The sequence below is a fragment of the Cervus canadensis genome, chromosome X (genome assembly GCF_019320065.1).
Source record: "Cervus canadensis isolate Bull #8, Minnesota chromosome X, ASM1932006v1, whole genome shotgun sequence".
Lineage (NCBI taxonomy): Eukaryota > Metazoa > Chordata > Mammalia > Artiodactyla > Cervidae > Cervus > Cervus canadensis.
The window spans coordinates 143,773,499-143,790,854 of NC_057419.1; the positions used below are offsets into that span (position 1 = coordinate 143,773,499).

General features: G+C 52.9%; 1 long non-coding RNA gene across 1 annotated transcript; it reads left to right on the forward strand.

Moving 5' to 3' along the window:
- Positions 1-264: 264 nt before the first annotated feature.
- Positions 265-16,133, forward strand: LOC122435206. Its single transcript, XR_006267613.1, has 4 exons — positions 265-275; positions 4,295-4,302; positions 9,707-9,716; positions 16,019-16,133. It is a non-coding gene; the product is annotated as an uncharacterized LOC122435206 (long non-coding RNA).
- The last annotated feature ends 1,223 nt before the right edge of the window (positions 16,134-17,356 follow it).

A 17,356-nucleotide genomic window follows, 5' to 3' on the forward strand; every position in this document is an offset into this window, starting at 1 on the left:
AACAGACTGTGAGTGACTATATAACATACAGCTAAAGACTAGGAGGGGGGTACTCTTTTGCCCCCTTCTGATGCCTATGTCAGAAGCTTTCCCTATCTCCTTTATACTTTAATAAAACTTTATAACACAAAAGCTCTGAGCGATCCAGCCTCGTCTCTGGCCCCGGATTGAATTCGTCTCCTCCGGAGGCCAAGAATCCCGCGTCTTATCGTTCAGCAACAACCTTTCACCTCTCACATATATAGAGCTGAGAGAAGCCTCCTCTTGAGGTGCTTGTGGTAAGGTGGTATTCCTCTGGAGTCGAAGCCAGGGACTAACCTCTCATCTCGAGTTGATTTTTGGTCCACGGAGCTCTTTCGTGTTGCTACAGTGACCTCGGGATCCCTCTAGCCTTGAAACAGTGTTCTTGGGGTTTCTCTGGAGGCCATCAAGGAAATCAAGGCTCCTTTCATGTGTGTGTGCAACACGGATAGACTGCACGCAGTGCAGGGGAATCGGGCCTCATCTACGGCGAGGGGAGAAGTCTCTTGGTTTTTATCGAGTTGCGGCGGAACTGGGGTATATTTCTCAGAGTTACGACGGGGGATGGCCTTCCACACACGTGTTTTCTTCAGAGCGACGTCAAGGCTCCTGCTAGTTCCGCGGGACAACTCCGGGATTCTCCTCGAGGCTTGCGCAGGGCAATTGGATTCCTCTCCAGCTGAGCGGGAGACCAAGGGTCCCTTTCCACGTGCCACAGGAATCCTGGGACTCCTATCAAGTTTCACGAGGAGTCAGGCATCGTCTCCTTTGGAGGAACTGATCTCCGCGGACCTCTGGAGTTTTCAAAGGATGTGAGGCCTCCGGTCGCCATGAGGTGGGGAACTAGGTCTTTCTCTGCGGTCTCCACAGGGGATTCAGACATCCTTTCATCTGGGAGATGCAAGACGAGCCTGCATTCAAGTCACTGCAGGGATATCCGGCCTTATTTCGAGTCAGGGCATCGTGGTGTCCACTCCACTTGAGGCCGCAAACTCAGGGTCCCTCTCACATACCTAGAGCTGAGAGAAGCCTCCTCTTGAGGTGCTTGTGGTTAGGTGGTAATTCTCTGGAGTCGAATCCAGGGACTAACCTCTCATCTCGGGTTGAATTTTGGTCCACGAAGCTCTTTCGTGTGGCTACAGTGACCTCAGGATCCCTCTAGCCTTGAAACAGTGTTCTTGGGTTTTCTCTGGAGTGCCATCAAGGAAATCAAGGCTCCTTTCATGTGTGATGTGCAACACGGAATTGCTCTCCATGGAGTGCAGGAGAATCGGGCCTCATCTCGCGGAGAGGGGGAAGTCTCATGGTTTTTCTCGAGTTGCGGCGGGAAACTGGGGTATATTCTCGAGGTTACGACGGGGATGGCCCTTCCACACACGTGTTAGTTCAGCGACGTCAGGACTCCTGCCTAGTTGCGAGGGACAACTCGGGATTCTCCTCGAAGCTTGGCAGGGCAATTGGGACGCCTCTCCAGCTGAGGCGGGAGACCAAGTGTCCCTTTCCACGTGCCACAGGAATCCTGGGACTCCTATCAAGTTTCACGAGGAGTCAGGCATCGTCTCCTTGGAGGCACTGATCTCCGCGTACCTCTGGAGTTTTCAAAGGATGTGAGGCTATCGGTCGCGATGAGGTGGGGAACTAAGTCTTTCTCTGTGCTTTCCACAGGGGATTCAGACATCCTTTCGTCCTGGGAGATGCAAGACGAGCCTGCATTGAAGTCACTGCAGGGATATCCGGCCTTATTTCGAGGTCAGGGCATCGCGGTGTCCATTCCACTTTCTAAATCGAGTTGATTTTTGGTCCACGGAGCTCTTTCGTGTCGCTACAGTGACCTCAGGATCCCTCTAGCCTTGAAACAGTGTTCTTGGGGTTTCTCTGGAGTGCCATCAAGGAAATCAAGGCTCCTTTCCTGTGTGATGTGCAACACGGCATTGCTCTGCACGCAGTGCAGGGGAATCGGGCCTCATCTCGCGGCGAGGGGGAAGTCTCATGGTTTTTCTCGAGTTGCGGCGGGAACCTGGGGTATATTCTCGAGTTACGACGGGGATGGCCCTTCCACACACGTGTTTGTTCAGCGACGTCAGGACTCCTGCCTAGTTGCGAGGGACTGAAAGGTTGTTGCTGAACGATAAGACGCGGGATTCTTGGCCTCTGGAGGAGACGAATTCAATCCGGGGCCAGAGACGAGGCTGGATCGCTCAGAGCTTTTGTGTAATAAAGTTTTATTAAAGTATAAAGGAAATAGGGAAAGCTTCTGACATAGGCATCAGAAGGGGGCAAAAGAGTACCCCCCTCCTAGTCTTTAGCTGTATGTTATATAGTCACTCACAGTCTGTTAATGAAATGAAAGGAATGTCATAAAATTTAGAATGGCATCAGATAATTTATCCCAGGCCATAAAACGATTGACTTGAATCTTTTAGAATTGCAGAATACCAACAAATAGTTCCGTTTACATAGATTAGGGGAACAATACCTGAGTAAGTAAGTTAGGCCGTTTAGCAGAACCAACTTGAAGATGAGTCTGGGGTTCATTAACATAGCTTAAGACCACATTTCCATACGAAAAAGGCATGTATTGGTTAACTCAAAGTTTGAGAGTGGTTAGCTTTAGGTGAGACCAGGTGTCATGGCAACACAGAATGTTAAGAGAAACCTCCTTTTAAATTTGTATAGAGAATGAAAAACAGATCACTGGTTTGTTTCTTCTTGCCATTTAAGAGAGATAAAAATGTCTGGCACTTACAGCCTCTTTCCTCCATTTGGAGACCCCTGGCCTTCCTGCCTGTTACCCTCTCATTCCCCCCTTTTCTTTTAGGAGAATTATGTTGCCTAGGGAAAAGGGGCGTCGTTTCCATTCCATAACTGCTTCCGAGCTGACAAGGGGCGTTGTCCCTAAATTGGTGAGGCAACATATTCTCCTAATCCTCATAATGAGGATGTCTGATCCAGGGGCCCCAAATAGTAGTCGGAAGAAGCTGCAGTGATAGCAGGAGTTTGAGCAACCATTTGTAACTTAAAAGCTTTCATGCGACTAGAAACAAATCTAGTTACACAGTTACAGATGCAGGGAGCAAACAGCAAAAACAAAACAATCAGAATTATTGTAATTAAGATAGTTTTCCACCATGGGGAACTAGTTAACGTCTCCCAAAGTGAGGCAATTGAGGCTTCAGGAGTATCCATGGCCCCAATCATCTTGTTCATGTGTTTAGTAAAATGAGTAACATTAGTGCTCATATCAGGTATATATGTGCAGCATTGAGTATGAATGATGGCACAAGTTCCTCCTTGTGCAGCTGTCAGAATATCTAAAGCCAATCTGTTTTGTAAAACCACCTTTCTAATTTGTGCTTGTTCAGCATTAAGAGCTGAAATAGCTTTTTGAGAATACAGACCTTGCCCACCGAGTTTTAAGGTGGGGTAAATTGGCAGGCTTTTCTGGAAGCTCTGAAAATATAAAACCATGAGTAAAGGCTAGACCCAGGGTGCATCTCCCTATCCAGCCAGGGGGAAGCCAAGCCCATAGGTAAGAGCCACATATCCAGTAAGTCCCGTTTGGGGCAAGCCAGCGTGACTGAGATACCCAGTCCCAATTAGTGCCTGGCCAGACAAAGGGAGGTCCTGAACTGGGATTGGAAAACACGGGAATGATTACGTTACATATTTCTTGAGGCAAAAATCCCAATTGTTTCCAATCAGTGTAATTAAGTTGCTGGCTAACTTTGGGGGATGGCTCTGCTTGTTCCCAGCATATAGGGGCAGTAGATATTAGACGTCCCTTTTCAGGAGTTAGCCATATAACCTCATCCCATATTTGATAAACGTCAGGTAAAAAACCATCAGATCTAGACCTATTTGTCTTATGTGCAGCAAAATAGTGATCAAACTGAGACAGTGTATAATCAAAATTAAAAGTCACATTATGTCCATAGTTAAGGTACAAAGTATTGCACCAGTCCATTCTAGGGTTGTTAGATGTCATCAGACGAAGAAGAGGCATCACATGTGATTGTTGTCGAAGGTATTCGCAGACTTGGAGAAAGTCTTTTCCTTGAAGTGGAGATGTCCACCACGGGAAGCCTTTCACTGATGAAGAGGGGAGTGCTCCGCAGACCCAGCAGTTAGACCGATTGTGGAATGCAGCATAGGAGTGAGCCCAGGACAGGAAGGCATTGTCTTGAGGATCAAAGGGCAGACTCAGGATTTCTGGAGTCAGCAGAAGTAGGCTCACATAGATTATCAGGCCCATCTGAAACATACAAAGTCAGAGCATAGAAAGTAAAACATAAAATGACATCACTTAGTTCTGGTCAGGGTGCCACCTCTTGACTCGAGTGTGATGTACCCACGAATCAATTCCTGGGACTTTGACAGCTGTGGGAGAAGAAAGAATAACCTGGTAAGGGCCTTCCCAGAGGGGCTCGAGGGATGAGCCCCCAGATCCCAATGTTTTTATGAGGACCTCGGTTCCTGGCTCAAATAGAGGCTTGCTGGATTCAGAGGCTGGGTCAGGAGTCGTCTCCCGGAGTTCTGTTAATGCCTGTTGAAAAGCTGAGAGCTGAGTTACATAATTAGTTAACTCTAAGGCCTCAGGATCTATAACAATGTCTGTGCGTAAGAAAGGCCTTCCATAAATACATTCAAAGGGGGACAGTCCCTCCTTTTTTGGGGCAGTTCGAGCCCTCATTAAAGCTATGGGTAGGACTTTAATCCAGTTGTCTTGCGTTTCTTGAGTTAATTTGCGCAGATGTCTTTTGATAATGTCATTAGCTTTTTCAACCTTTCCTGAGGATTGGGGTCTCCAGGAACAGTGTAAGTGATACTCTATTCCTAGAGCTTTAGACACCCCCTGAGTTACAGCAGCTTTAAAGGCAGAACCATTGTCACTCTGAAGGCTCCGTGGCAGCCCAAACCTGGGGATAATTTCATGGATTAAAATCTTTATAACCTCTTTAGCTTGTTCACTACGACAGGGGAACGCCTCAATCCATCTAGTAAAAGTATCCACCCAAACTTGTAAGCAAGAATATCCATTAGCTTTTGGCATATGAGTAAAATCAATTTCCCAGTCTTCTCCAGGATACTTTCCCTTTCGTTGTAATCCAGATTTTGCTAGCTTTTCAGTCTTTGGGTTATTTTTCTGACATACCTCACACCGTTTGATAATCTTCTTTAAAGTTTTCATTATATTTTTACCTTCAAACAAACGAGAAGCCATCTGGTAAGTACTTTCTACACCCAAATGAAAACTCTGATGTAAACCCTTAAGAATTTTCCACTGAGCATTTTCAGGAATTATTAATCGTCCATCCTCGGACTGTAACCATCCTTTATCAGTAATCTTTGCTCCTCTTTTCTCATATCTTTCTAATTCTTCCTCAGTATATTGTGGTTTTTCCTGTCCCACAGGACCTGTCCAGATCAAAGGCGTCTGTAGGGAGGGGGTTTCGTAAAGTGCCGCTTTTTTGGCTTGAGAATCAGCCAGCAGGTTACCGGCAGCTACTTTACTCCCATCCCTGCTGTGCCCTTTGCAATGCATAACAGCTACTTCTTTAGGACAATAGATAGCAGTTAAAAGTCTCTCAATCTCTCTGAAATGCTTAATAGGTTCTCCTGTTGCTGTTTTAAACTGTCTTTCTTTCCATATTGCAGCATGAGCATGTAAAGTCAAATAAGCATACTTAGAATCAGTGTAGATATTCACTCGCTGCCCTTTGCTTAACTCTAGAGCTCGGGTCAGAGCCACAAGCTCCGCTAACTGGGCACTGGTTCCCTGGGGGAGAGATTTTGCTTCTAAAACCTGTTCAGCAGTCACCACCGCGTAACCTGCTTTGCGCTTTCCATCCCGAACAAAAGAACTGCCGTCTGTAAATATTTCCATGTCAGGATTGTCTCATGGGGTATCCATTAGATCCTCCCGAGCTGCATAGTTTAGGGTTAGGAATTGGGAACAATCGTGATCAGGTGTTTCATCTTCCTTCTCAGGAAGGAAAGTGGCAGGATTTAAATTTCCACAAACTTTAAGCTTAGTTACTGGTCCTTCTAACAACAGTGACTGATATTTAAGAAGCCTACTGTCTGTCATCCAAATATTAACCTTAGAATTTAAGATTCCACTCACATCATGAGAAGTCAGTACAGTAAGGTTTCGCCCATTAATTATTTTTAAAGCTTCAGGTGCTAATAAAGCCGCTGCCCCAATTACTCTTAGGCAGTGGGGCCACCCACGTGCAATTACATCTAATTCTTTGCTTAGATAAGCAATAGGTTGCTGGTGAGGCCCCCGGGGTTGTGTCAAAACTCCCAAGGCCATACCTTTTCTTTCAGTGACAAACAGGTTAAATTCTGACCCTGTGGGCAAACTCAAAGCCGGAGCTTGCAGGAGAGCAGTCTGAAGAAACTTAAAAGCCTTTTGAGTATCTGGAGACCAAACCAGTTTGTCGGTTTGGGCTTGCTGAGTTTCAGCCAAAAGTTTATATAAAGGCCGGGCAAGTTCCCCATAGCTCGGAATCCAAATACGACAGTAGCCTGTGATTCCCAAAAATCCTCTCAATTGTCTTAAAGTCATAGGTAGGGGATGGTTTAGTATAGGTTTAATTCTCTCAGGGCCTATGGCCCTAGTCCCTTCTGAGATGATTAGGCCCAGATATCTAACAGATTGTTGACAAAGCTGAGCCTTTTCTCTTGATGCCTTGTAACCGCAGCCTGCCAGAAAGTTTAAGAAATCTTCTGAGGCTCGTGAACAAGCTTCCTCTGTCTCAGCACAGAGCAAAATATCATCTACATATTGTAACACTACCGCTTCAGAGCTATTAAAGTTTTGTAGATCTCGTGACAAACTTTGTCCAAATAAGTGAGGACTGTCACGAAATCCCTGGGGCAAAACTGTCCAGGTTAACTGGGAAGCTGGCTGTGTGGGGTCTTCAAAGGCAAATAGAAATTGACTTTCCTCCGCCAAAGGCACTGAATAGAAGGCATCTTTTAAATCAATTACTGAAAAATATTTGGCTCGTTCAGGAATTTCAGACAATAGAGTATAGGGATTAGGCACCACGGGGTGTAAAGGAACCACAGCCTCATTTATTATTTGTAAATCTTGAACTAATCTCCATTTATCATTTGATTTTTTTACACCCAAAATAGGAGTGTTGCATGGACTGTTACAGGGAACTAATAGTCCCTGCTCCTTTAAATTCTCAATGATGGGTTTTAACCCTTCCTTAACCTCAGGTTTCAGTGGATACTGCTTCTTATGTGGGAATAAGTGTGGGTCTTTGAGCTTGACAACCACAGGAATAGCATTTTGTGCTCGACCCACAGATTTTCCATCAGCCCATACTCTAGGATTCACATTTTGTTCAACTAAAGGGAGAGAAAGGGAAGGCTCCATATTCATGAAAACAGAGGCATGGACCTTGCTCAGTATATCCCTCCCCAAAAGGGGTGAGGGTGATTCTGGCACGATAAGAAACTCGTGTGAAAATAGCACAGAATCCCAGTTGCATGATAGAGAATAACTGAAGTAATACCTTTTGGCTCGTCCAGACAGTCCCATTATGGAAGCGGATCGGGAAGAAAGTGGGCCAGGGGCTTCAGTAAGCACGGAGTAAGTTGCCCCAGTATCTAAAAGGAAATTGACGGATTGGCCTCCCACTGTTATTAATACCCGGGGTTCCTCAGGTGTAATTAGGACGGGAGCTTGTGTGGGGACCCCCGGGCACCTTCAGTCCTGATTGTCTTGAGAGTCAGACCCCTGAGACCTACGCCTCTGGGGGCAGTCTCTCCTCCAGTGTGGTCCCTTGCAGACCGGACATGGAGCCGGGGGCGGCTTAGATGCCTGAGGGCAATCCCGCTTGAGATGCCCCTCCTTTCCACAGCAATAGCAAGCCCATCCCTTTTCACCTGGGTCCCTCTGGGCATTTTTCTCAGGCTGCTTAAGAACGGTTTTCATAGCCATTGCGAGGGCTTCCGCCTTTTCTTTCGTCTTTCTCTGCCTTTCTTTCTTTTCCTCATATTCCCTACCATAATAGACTGTCTGAGCCAGTTGTAACAGATTATCTAAAGACTGATTTGGTCCATACGCCCGTTTTGATAACTTACGGCGAATATCTGGAGCCGACTGAGTGAGAAATTTATCTTTTAAGATCACTTTCCCTTCTTCACTTTTGGGATCAATCTCAGTGAATCTGCGAAGGGCTTCTCTCAGTCTATCTAGGAATTTACCAGGAGCTTCTTTCTCCTCCTGTTCTATGTCTGCCAGTTTGCCATAGTTTAAAGGCTTAGAACGCGCCTGTCTGAGTCCTTCAAGAATACATCTGACAAAATGACTCTGATCCCATCTTCCTTTAGCAGTGTTATAGTCCCAGTCTGGTTCTGTAGCTGGGACCGCCTGACTCCCAGTGGAGACCGTGGCCATGCAGTATCACATAGGAAGACCAGGTGTGTCTTCTTTAAGCCCTGGGGATCAAATCTATCCCAGTTTTTCAGGATACAGTTCAAAGGAGTGAGGCTGGAATTGTTAGCTCCCGTCTGTAAGAGAGAAAAAAAGCGACCAGCGCCATTTTTTCTACCGGAGGCGTCCCTCCCTGCTCTAGATGGGGGTGTAGACAGACGTTACACCAAAAGCTTTCCTTCCTGGTCGGACTTAGTCTGTCTCTTACCGACGCAGGCGTCACATTCGTCCCTCCCGGTTCTACCACCGAGACGGGGTGGGGATGCACCAGGGGTAGACCTGATGGCATCCCTACCTGACGTCCAGCTCTTCACCTCACTTGCCTCTGATGCCACCCGGGGCGCAATCAGAGTAACCTTCCGGAATGCTTCCCAAGCTAAGACCTCTGGGGGACACATTCATCACCTGAGTGCCTGTGCACGACCCTGAGTACATTCCTGACCGCAATAAGACCGATACAACATGAAACTGAGATGTTCCTTCCAAGCGTCACCACACCGGTATAAGAGCCTCCTCTGGTCCACTAAGAGCCAGTGTTACCAAAGGAAAAAAACCATTGCAGTTCCAATCCGAGTAACCTTTAACCTCAGAGATGCTCTGGGAGTTAGAGCTCCATCTAGCTTCCGAACTTTCCATGCCTAGCGAGTCTAGGCGCTTCCTGACTACCAATCCAAGTTTGAGACCTAGACCACAGTATAGCAGCAACATAGGTCACAAGTCCCTTGAAAGTCTATGATCCGATAGATAAGGTTAGTACTTCTAATTCCCAAGGAGTTATGAAATGGTCAAAGAGACCGAAAAGTTTGACCGAGAAAGGAGAGTTCGGTCCACACGCTTTGCCCGTTTCTGGTCAGTTCCCGAAGGAGACATTGGTTGCCTCTTGGCATTGACAGGTCGGTATAAACGCCCGACAGGTTTTTGCCATAGCCTTATGAGGTCACCGCGGGACCGCAGAGCAGGGCTCCTCACTTGCTTCGCGCAGGGCGTTTCATTCATTTACACAAGCACACCATAGAGTTAGTAAAGTACAGCAGAAAACGTGTTCGCTAGGAGAACAAAGAACTAGAGCTCCAAGCATCCTTACCTTGTCCTGAAGGATCCCGGACGAGCCCCCAAGATGAAAGGTTGTTGCTGAACGATAAGACGCGGGATTCTTGGCCTCCGGAGGAGACGAATTCAATCCGGGGCCAGAGACGAGGCTGGATCGCTCAGAGCTTTTGTGTAATAAAGTTTTATTAAAGTATAAAGGAGATAGGGGAAGCTTCTGACATAGGCATCAGAAGGGGGCAAAAGAGTACCCCCCTCCTAGTCTTTAGCTCTATGTTATATAGTCACTCACAGTCTGTTAATGAAATGAAAGGAATGTCATAAAATTTAGAATGGCATCAGATAATTCATCCCAGGCCATAAAACGATTGACTTGAATCTTTTAGAAGGGCAGAATACCAACAAATACTTCCGTTTACATAGATTAGGAGAACAATACCTGAGGAAGTAAGTTAGGCCGTTTAGCAGAACCAACTTGAAGATTGTGTCTGGGGTTCATTAACATAGCTTAAGACCACATTTCCATACGAAAAAGGCATGTATTGGTTAACTCAAAGTTTGAGAGTGGTTAGCTATAGGTGAGACCAGGTGTCATGGCAACACAGAATGTTAAGAGAAACCTCCTTTTAAATTTGTATAGAGAATGAAAAACAGATCGCTGGTTTGTTTCTTCTTGCCATTTAAGAGAGATAAAAATGTCTGGCACTTACAGCCTCTTTCCTCCATTTGGAGACCCCTGGCCGTCCTGCCTGTTACCCTCTCAGGACAACTCGGGATTCTCCTCGAGGCTTGGCAGGGCAATTGGGACGCCTCTACAGCTGAGGCGGGAGACCAAGGGTCCCTTTCCACGTGCCACAGGAATCCTTGGACTCCTATCAAGTTTGACTAGGAGTCAGGCATCGTCTCCTTTGGAGGCACTGATCTCCGCCTCCCTCTGGAGTTTTCAAAGGATGTGAGGCCACCGGTCGCGATGAGGTGGGGAACTACGTCTTTCTCTGTGGTCTCCACAGGGGATTCAGACATCCTTTCATCTTGGGAGATGCAAGACGAGCCTGCATTCAAGTCACTGCAGGCATATCCGGCCTTATTTCGAGTCAGGGCATCGCGGTGTCCATTCCACTTGAGGCCGCAAACTCAGGGTCCTCTCACATACCTAGAGCTGAGAGAAGCCTCCTCTTGAGGTGCTTGTGGTAAGTGGTATTCCTCTGGAGTCGAAGCCAGGGACTAACCTCTCATCTCGAGTTGATTTTTGGTCCACGGAGCTCTTTCGTGTTGCTACAGTGACCTCAGGATCCCTCTAGCCTTGAAACAGTGTTCTTGGGCTTTCTCTGGAGTGCCATCAAGGAAATCAAGGCTCCTTTCCTGTGTGATGTGCAACACGGCATTGCTCTGCACGCAGTGCAGGGGAATCGGGCCTCATCTCGCGGCGAGGGGGAAGTCTCATGGTTTTTCTCGAGTTGCGGCGGGAACCTGGGGTATATTCTCGAGTTACGACGGGGATGGCCCTTCCACCCACGTGTTGTTCAGCGACGTCAGGACTCCTGCCTAGTTGCGAGGGACGGGATTCTCTCAGGCTTGGATCCAAGGAGGTAGCTGACAGGCTTAGGCTCAGCAGAGCTCTCGGAAGGGGCAGGGGGCTGGAAGAGACGTGTGCATGTGGTTCTGCCTTTGCCTGTGAGTGTGAGTCCCCTAGCTGGTCCCCAGGCTGAGGGGAAAGAGCCCTGAGAGAAGAACACCCCGAAGCGCTTTTCTCCAGGGCCTGGAAGCAGAGTGCTCGGGCTGCGGCGACAGCATGCCTCGTCCCGGGAAGAAGAGGCAGCCAGCCGTCGCGTGTTTGCTAGCACACTTTGGACGGCACCGGGGAGGTGTGCCCGCGGGAGAAGGCCAGTTCTGCTCAGAGGCCAGACATTCTAGAGTCAGAGCACAGCATGCCTCCTGCCCTTGCACAGCCTTGCAGTGACATTCCTGGCTTCAAGTGGGACTGCCCCTTTAAGGAGCAGCCTGCGGGAGTGTGTCAGAGATGTCCGAGCGTGCCTTCCTGTGGTGAGCTCTGCTAGGGCCTTTCCACTTGAGCTAGGCCCCAGGCTTCCTAGGAGAGTAGGTGTGGACCAGCTGTCTCCACACTGCCAAGGCCTAGAGGCGTGGGAGCTCTGTCAGAGGGACAGGAAGAGCAACTGGACTGATGGTCAAGCCCTTGCTCACCCAGCAGCCCCAGCGCACCCTGGGCAAAAGAGTCCTACCGTATCCCTAGGTCGGGCCTGCCCCTTTCACCCAAGGCTCTGCTGCTGGGGGAACCAAGGAGGTATCTGACAGACAGGCTTACCTCAGCAGAGCTCTTGGAATTGGCAGGGGGCTGGAACAGACCTGTGTGTGTGGTTCTGCGTTTGCCTGTGAGTGTGGGTCCCCTAGCTGGTCCCCAGGCTGAGGGGAAAGAGCCCTGAGAGAAGACCACCCCGAAGAGCTTTTCTCCAGGGCCTGGAAGCAGAGTGCACGGGCTGCGTGGAAAGCATGCCTCCTCCCGGAAAGACGCGGCAGCCAGCCGAGTGTGTTTGCAAGCGGCATTTGGACGGCATCGTGGAGATGTGCCCGCGGGAGAAGGCCAGTTCTTCTCAGAGGCCCGACATGCCAGAGTCAGAGCACAGCATGCCCCCTGCCCTTGCACAGCCTGGCAGTGACATTCCTGGCTTCAAGGGGGTCTGTCCCATGAAAGAGCAGGCTGCGGGAGTGTGTCAGACATGCCCGGGGGTGCCTTCCTGGGGTCAGCTCCGCTAGGGCCCTTCCACTCGAGCTAGGCCCCTGGCCTCCTAGTACAGGAGGTGCGGGCTGGCTGACTCCACACTGCCAAGGCCTAGAGTCTGGGGACTCTGTCAGGGGGAAGGGAAGAGCAACTGGACTGATGGTCAAGCCCTTGCTGGCTCAGCAGCCCCAGCGAACCCTGGGCAAAAGAGGCCTACTGTATCCCTAGGTTGGGCCTGCCCCCTTCACCCAAGGCTCTGCTGCTGGGGGAACCAAGGAGGAACCTGACAGGCATAGCCTCAGCAGAGCTCTCGGAAGGGGCAGTGCACTGGAACAGACATGTGCATGTGGTTCTGCCTTTGCCTGTGAGTGTGGGTCCCCTAGCTGGTCCCCAGGCTGAGGCGAAAGAGCCCTGACAGAAGACCACCCAGAAGCGCTTTTCTCCGGAGGTGTGCCTGTGGGAGAAGGCCAGTTCTGCTCAGAGGACCCACATGCCACAGTCAGAGCACAGCATCCCCCCTGCCCTTGCACAGCCTTGCAGTGACATTCCTGGCTTCAAGTGGGACTGCCCCTTGAAGGAGCAGCCTGCAGTATTGTGTCAGACATGCCTGGGGGTGCCTTCTTGGGTCGGCTCTGCTAGGGCCGTTCCACTCGAGCTCCTAGGAGAGGAGGTGCGGACCAGCTCTCCACACTGCTAAGGCCTAGAGGTGTGGGGGCTCTGTCAGAGGGAAGGGAAGTGCAACTGGACTAATGGTCAAGCCCTGGCTCGCCCAGCTGCCTCAGGGCACCCTGGAGAGAAAGAGGCCCACCAGGTCCCAAGGTCGAGCATGCCCCCTTCACCCAAGCCTATGCTACTGGGGGAGCCAAGGAGGAAGCTGACAGGCTTAGGCTCGGTAAAGCTCTCTGAAGGGTAACGGGTCTGGAACAGACGTGTGCGTGTGGTTCTGCGTTTGCCTGTGAGTGTGGGTCACCTAGCTGGTCCCCAGGCTGAGGGGAAAAAGCCATGAGAGAGCACCACCCCAAAGTGCTTTTCTCCCGTGCCTGGAAGAAGAGTGCGCGGGATGCTGGAAAAGCGGGCCTCCCTCGGGGAGGAAGCAGCAGCCAGCCTGCGAGAGTGCTTGCAAAGCGGCCTTTGGAAGCAGCCGGGGAGGTCTTCCAGCGGGAGGGGGCCGGTTCTGCTCAGAGGCCACACAGGCCAGAGGCAGAGCCCCAGCATGGACCCTGCCCTTGGCCAGCCTTGCACAGACCTTCCTGGCCTCCAGGGGTACTGGCCCATGAAGGGGCAGGCTGCGGGGTGTGTGTCAGTCATGCCCAGGCACCTCCCAGGCCTCAGCCCCGCTAGGGCCTTTCCACTGGGCGTAGGGCCTCATTGAGGCCTACTTGGAGGGGAGGTGCGGGCAGGTTGTGTCTCCACACTGCAAAGGCCTAGAGGTGGGAGGGCTGTGTCAGAGGGAACGGGGGAGCAATTGGGCAGATGCCAAAGCCCTCGCTCGCCCAGAAGCCTCAGCGCAGCAGGGAGAGCAAGAGGCCCAATGTGCTCCTAGGTCGGCTCTGCACCTTCACACACAGGCTGTGCTGCTGGGGGAGCCCAGGAGCTGCCTGACAGACTCTGGCTCCCCTGAGCTCTCTGAAGGTGCAGGGGGCAGGAACAGACCTGTGCAGGTGGTTCTGCCTTTTCCTGGGAGCGTGGGCCACTAGGCTCAGGGGCAAGGGCCCTGAGAGAGGACCACACCGAAGCGCTTTTCTCCCAGGCCTGGGACCAGAGTGCATGGGTTGGGCAGCCAGCTGGTGAGAGTGCTTGCAAACTGGCCTTTGGAAGCAGCTGGGGAGGTCTTCCAGTGGGAGAGGCCCGGTTCTGCTCAGAGGCCACACAGGCCAGAGGCAGAGCCCCAGCATGGCCCCTGCCCTTGGCCAGCCTTGCCCAGAAATTCCTGGCCTCCACGGTACTGTCCTATGAAGGGGCAGTCTGCGGGGTGTGTGTCAGACATGCCCGGGCGCCTCTTGGGGTCAGCCCCGCTAGGGTCTTTCCCCTGGGCCTAGGCCTCATTGAGGCCTACTTGGAGGGGAGGTGTGGGCAGGGGGTGTCTCCAGACTGCCAAGGCCTAGAGGTCGGAGGGCATTGTCAGAGGGAAGGGGGGAGCAAGTGGGTGGATGCCCAAGCCCTCGCTCGCCCAGCAGCCTCAGCAGTGCAGGGAGAGCAAGAGGCCCACTGTGCCCCTAGTTCGGCTGTGCCCATTCACACACAGGCTGTGCTGCTGGGGGAGCCAGGGAGCTGCCTGACTGGCTCCTGCAAGCTCTCTGAAGTTGCAGGGGGCAGGAACAGACGTGTGCATGTGGTTCTGCCATGGCCTGGGAGTGTGGGCCCCCTAGCTTGCCCCCAGGCTCAGGGGCAAGGGCCCTGAGAGAGGACCACCCCGAAGAGCTTTTCTCCTGGGCCTGGAAGCACAGTGCGCGGAATGTGGGGAAAGCAGGCCTCCCTCAGGGAGGAAGCGGCAGCCAGCCATCGAGAGTGCTTGCAAAGGGGTCTTTGAAAGCAGCCGGGGAGGTCTTCCAGCGGGAGAGGGCCAGTTCTGCTCAGAGGCCCCACAGACCAGAGGCAGAGCCCCAGCATGGCCCCTGCCCTTGGCCAGCCTTGCCCAGATATTCCAGGCCTCCAGGGCTACTGCCCCATGAAGGGGCAGGGTGCGGGGTGTGTGTCAGACATGCCAGGGCACCTTCCCGGTGTCACCCCTGCTAGGGCGTTTCCACTGGGCCTAGGCCTCATTGAGGCCTACTTGGAGGGGAGGTGCGGGCAGCGGGTTTCTCCACACTGCCAAGGCCTAGAGGTGGGAGGTCTGTGTCAGAGGGAAGGGGGGAGCAAGTGGGCATTTGTCCAAGCCCTCGCTCGCCCAGTAGCCTCAGTGCAGCAGGGAGAGCAAGAGGCCCACTGTGCCCCTAGGTTAGCTCTGCCCCTTCACACACAGGCTGTGCTGCTGGGAGAGCCAAGGAGATGCCTGATAGACTCTGGCTCCCCCGAGCTCGCTGAAGGTGCAGGGGGCAGGAACCGACGTGTGCACGTGGTTCTGCTTTCGCCTGGGAGTGTGGGCCCCCTAGCTGGCCCCCAGGATCAGGGAAAAGGGCCCTGAGAGAGGACCACCCCGAAGCACTTTTCTCCCTGGCCTGGAAGCAGAATGTGCGGGATGCAGGGAAAGCAGGCCTCCCTCTCAGAGGAAGCGGTAGCCAGCCGGCGAGAGTGCTTGCAAACCGGCCTTTGGAAGGAGAAAGGGGAGTTCTTCCAGCGGTAGAGGGCCGGTTCTGGTCAGACATCCCACAGGCCAGAGGAAGAGCCCAGCACGGCCCCTGCCCTTGGCCAAGCTTGCCCAGACATTCCTGGCCTACAGGGATACTGCCCCATGAAGGGGTAGGCTGCGGGGAGTGCATTAGACATGCCAGGGCACCTTCCCGGTGTCACCCCTGCTAGGGCCTTTCCACTGGGCCTTGGGCTCTTTGAGGCCTACTTGGAGGGGAGATGCGGGCAGGGGGTGACTCCACACTGCCAAGGCCTACAGGTGGGAGGCCTGTTTCAGAGGGAAGTGGGGAGGAAGCGGGCGGATACCCAAGGCCTCGCTCGCCCAGCAGCCTCATCGCAGCAGATAGAGCAAGAGGCCAACTGTGCCCCTAGGTCGGCTCAGCCCCTTCATATACAGGCTGTGCTGCTGGGGGAGCCAAGGAGCTGCCTGACAGACTCTGGCTCCCCCGAGCTCTCTGAAGGTGCAGGAGGCAGGAACCGACGTGTGCATGTGGTTCTGCTTTCGCCTGGGAGTGTGGGCCCCCTAGTTGGCCCCCAGGATCAGGGAAAAGGGCCCTGAGAGAGGACCACCCCGAAGCGCTTTTCTCCCCTGCCTGGAAGCAGAGTGCACGGGATGCGGGAAAGCGGGACTCCCTCTGGGAGGAAGCGGCAGCCAGACATCGAGAGTGCTTGCAAACCAGCCTTTGGAAGCAGCTGGGGAAGTCTTCCAGTGGGAGAGTGCTGGTTCTGCTCAGAGACCCCACAGGCCAGAGGCAGAGCCCCAGCATGGCCCGTGCCCTTGGCCAGCCTTGCGCAGACATTCCTGGCCTCCACGGGTACTTCCCCATGAAGGGGCAGGTAGCGGGGAGTGTGTCAGACATGTCCAGGCGTCTCCCTGGGGTCAGCCCCGCTAGGAGCTTTCAAATGGGCCTAGGTCTCACTGAGGCCTACTTGGAGGGGAGGTGCGGACAGGGGGTGTCTCCACACTGCCAAGGCCTAGAGGTGGGAGGGCTGTGTCAGAGGGAAGAGGGGAGCAAGTGGGCGGATACCCAAGCCCTCGCTGGCCCAGTAGCCTCAGCGCAGCAGGGAGAGCAAGAGGCCCACTGTGCCCCTAGGTCGGCTCTGCCCCTTCACACACAGGCTGTGCTGCTGGGGGAACAAGTAGCTGCCTGACACACTTTGGCTCCCGCAGCTCTCTGAATGTGCAGGGGGTAGGAACAGACATGGGCATGTGGTTCTGCCTTGGCCTGGGAGTGTGGGCCCCCTAGCTGGCCCCCAGGCTCAGAGGCAAGGGCCCTGAGAGAGGACCACCACGAATCGCTTTTCTCTCGGGCCCGGAAGAAGAGTGCGCGGGATGCGGGGAAAGCGGGCCTCCCAGCCGGCGAGAGTGCTTGCAAACCGGCCTTTGGAAGCAGCCGGGGAGGTCTTCCAGCGGGAGAGGGCCGGTTCTGCTCAGAGGCCCCACAGGCCAGAGGCAGGGCCCGGCAGGTCCCCTGCCCTTGGCCAGCCTTGCACAGACCTTCCTGGCCTCCAGGGCTACTGCCCAATGAATGGGCAGGCTGCGGGGAGTGTCTCAGCCATGCCCGGGGGCCTCCCCGGGGTCAGCCCCGCTAGGCTCTTTCCACTGGGCCTAGGCCTCATTGAGGCCTACTCGGAGTGAAGGTGCGGGCAGGGGCTGTCTCAACACTGCCAAGGCCTAGAGGGCGGAGGGCGGTGCCAGAGGGAAGGGGGGAGCAAGGGGGTGGATGCCCAAGCCCTCGCTTGCCCAGCAGCCTTAGGGCAGCAGGGAGAGCATGAGGCCCACTGTGCCCCTAGGTTGGCTCTGCCCC